This window comes from Pomacea canaliculata, linkage group LG7, assembly GCF_003073045.1.
Source record: "Pomacea canaliculata isolate SZHN2017 linkage group LG7, ASM307304v1, whole genome shotgun sequence".
Lineage (NCBI taxonomy): Eukaryota > Metazoa > Mollusca > Gastropoda > Architaenioglossa > Ampullariidae > Pomacea > Pomacea canaliculata.
The window spans coordinates 26528155-26531660 of NC_037596.1; the positions used below are offsets into that span (position 1 = coordinate 26528155).

Here is a 3506-nt window from a genome sequence, read left to right on the forward strand (position 1 = left end):
TTTTTGCTATTGTGAAACTGTAAAAAATTGTAATGTAATATTTTAACTAATCATCAACATAGTATAGAGGGTGAAATGCCTAATATTTTAAACATTCATTCTAAATAGTTAAAATATCTCATTACAATTTTCAACGAAGATGATTAATATTTTAATAGACATGCAGACCGTCTTAGGCTTTGAAATTTAAAACAGGAACAAAAAGAAAATGAATATTTGTGTAATATTACTGCCACGCTGTCACTCATACCTTGTATTCACCTCAATAATCTCAAAACAACTTCGATTTCAGTTGAGCATGCGGTCACCTGTCAATATTAAATAAGAAGTCTAGTGAACATTAATTATCAAATTTAAATCTGATATAATATGTCTCTAATATGTCTGGTTACTCATACACAGACTATATAAACTGTCCTGCAATCTTCCTAAAACACAACCAGAGCTCAAGCATTCTTCTTGGTTCTGCTTACGTCTCTGTACTTCAAGTGGTAAATAAATTTAAAATAGTAAATAAAAGTTAAAATATATTTCATAGCATCTCAAAATACAGTGTTGTCTTTTTTGCCTACGTCAAATAAACACAATCTTGTGTAAAACTTATCAAGTATTACTATTTATGTCGCCACTTAATATCACAAAAAGCATGTAACCTAAGGAACTACAAGAGCAATGAAATTGAAAACATTTTATACTTTTGTAGGACATAGTATAGACATCTAAAACAGGTTATGCATCAATGTTTATGCAAACATAGTTGTCAAAGTAAACATTTTAACTGCATGAAATGTGACTGACCTTAAATCATATTTTCAATATAAGGTCCACTTGCTTTATGATTTCTGGAATCATAACACAATACTTAGTACTGATTTGTTAATATATCATATTAAAACTTTACGATTCAATCTCTTTTTATCATAAACTTGATTCCTGTATACACCATTACTTCTTGGTTGAATTTTAAAAAGTCCTCTATATGTTTTGGAATCATTAATGAGTTTTATGCAATACTTTTTAATAGTCTTGTGGGATATGTAGACTCATTTTCTTTAAATGCTGTGCTAAAGAAATATTTTGGAGAAAGATGTTTGTCATGTCAGTGCTTAGAATAACCAAAGATAAGTAAAGCTAAACATTCCAAACAATTACTCATACTTACACAAACCTATAGCTTATGCTGTGTCCTGTTGATAGATTAAAAAGTACTGTTACATGCAAACACGGGCGCGAGAGTGCACACACACAGACGGACAGAAAACATGAAAATATCAAATGAATAAAAACTACTTTAAAATGTGTCTAATCACTGCCCACAATACGCACTAATAATCCTTATAATCAATCACTTTAGTATTTTAATATCAAAAATAATCTCACATCACGGTTTAGCTCATTAAGTTAAAATGCTGGCATTTAATGACTTTACTACACTGCAGTACTTAAATATTGTTATTGTATTTATTGTATAGTAATGCTGCTGTAGTTGTAAAATAGTGTTACAGACTAGGTCAATGTATTAATTGATACCTAGTATCACAGTGCAGTTTTTTATGTTTTTTGACATTGTCATTATAAGGTCACTACGTTTAAGATAATCTCTGATAAAGAAAAATATTCAAGAAGAACTGTATCACAGCTATCAAGTACAAATAAATTTTCATTAATTTTTTTATTGTTTCTTAGTTTCTATAAAAGCAGTTCCTCTATAAGGTTGCAAGCTTTTAAATTGTTAACGACGCTTCATTTCTTTTCCAGCTTAAGTGATACTGATTTTGTCATCGTTCATCAATGGATACAAAAAAATCTGTGTTGAATTGCATACCTCTAGAACGCTTCCAAATAAACGCGCTAATAAAGATGATTGCAGCAATAATCACCAAGGAGCAAACAACAGCAATGAATATACTTGAAGCAGACTGCATTCCATGGCTGTTTTTAGGATCTACAACTAGAAAATAATAAACAAAATAATTAATTTTTGTTTTAAATTAAACAAATCTCAGCATATCTTGTCATGCAGTAATTCCTCATTACTCTATTAATTAAGAGAATGATAATTTGGGTATGTGATATAATATAAACAGTTATTTGCAAACAGATTAAAATATTAATAATATATTGTAATACTTTTGCTGTTATGAGTAATGGAAAGCGGAAAACCGGATAATTCACCAAGTGACTTACGTCCATTAAAAAAACGTGTTTAGAAAGCAATTAGAATCCAACATAGCGGATCAAAAGAGACTCAGATTTACAATCAACCAAATCATCGGGAAGCTAAAATCGAAGCTTTCCTTTCCTATCTTCTAACTGAACTGTCGTTTTATTTTAATGTTTCCCCAGGATCAAAGTGACTATTTTAATTCGTTTAAAGTCGAGGGTTCGATTAAAATTTTTGTAATATGTTTAAATACATGTCTAAGATTTACATGGCACAAACAGGAAAAACTGCGAAAATTTGCGCCAGTAAGCGTTCTTGATAGCATATTATATATATACTTTATATTTTGTGAGACTCTTGTAACCATAAAGTATAAAATATATTATTTAGCAGTGTACAAAATAATTATAATTACAAACATTTTACATCGCCAATGAATTAAAGCAAAATGGAAGAAGAGAATTACAAATAGTTGGATCACCCATAACGCGGGAACGTCAGATAAAACAGCGGACATATTCGGACAAGATTGTTTAGACATCAGTTGCAAAATGACAAACAAAACAAAAACAAAAACAAAATGTCAACTGGAACGTCAGCTTCCTGACCAAGCTATATCTGCAACATTCCCTCAACGGATATCAAGTTTGGGCTTGTAAAAAGCGTTGTTTGTCGAAAAAAAAAGATGTCCTATCTGAGACAGTGCTTCTGAAATTTCTGCTAGAAAGAAAAATAACCTTTTTTTACAAAGACTTATTTGTATAAGTCCAATCAGGAGAACAAAACAGAATACCAAGCTGAGACTAAGAAAGCAAACATTTATCAATTTTTTTATCAACATAAGGAAAATCACATTCAACTATTCTATAATGAAAAAATAAAATCAGCTATATATATAGATACAAATGTACTTACCGTGTACATTTGTGCAATGTGAGGAGGCTTAGCGGGGAACTGGTGTCGTTCACAGTAAATTTTCTTAATTTCTTGGCCACACTCCCTTTCCTACGTTCTTCTCCCTCTCTTTCTTCATTTTGTTCCTCTGTCGTTAGCTTTGTTCGAATATTAGAGATCTCATCAGGCCGACACACTGCATTCTCTGGCCTATGTGTAGTAGGCCTGGGTGACTGATGTAAACTTGGCATTTAGAGTGAGTTGCTCCGACTGTTCAATGCCTGATGTGTTGGTCATCAATATGATTCAGGAGAGATGGGCGGCGATAAGAGAATATTTGTAAAAGCTAATTAAATTTAAAATTTCTGTAGCTAAAATTAAAAACAAATGATACTAACATTACGAAAAGATATCAATATGACGAACGACACTTACTTGCATACGCATG

The 3506-nt window shown here is 31.2% G+C and overlaps 1 long non-coding RNA gene across 1 annotated transcript; it reads right to left on the reverse strand.

Annotated features, from left to right (window-relative positions):
- Nucleotides 1-2659, reverse strand: LOC112568862. The gene is made up of 4 exons (XR_003100220.1): nucleotides 1826-2659; nucleotides 1163-1187; nucleotides 799-842; nucleotides 1-308 (listed from the first exon to the last, which is right to left on the reverse strand). It is a non-coding gene; the product is annotated as an uncharacterized LOC112568862 (long non-coding RNA).
- Between the last annotated feature and the right edge of the window lie 847 nt (nucleotides 2660-3506).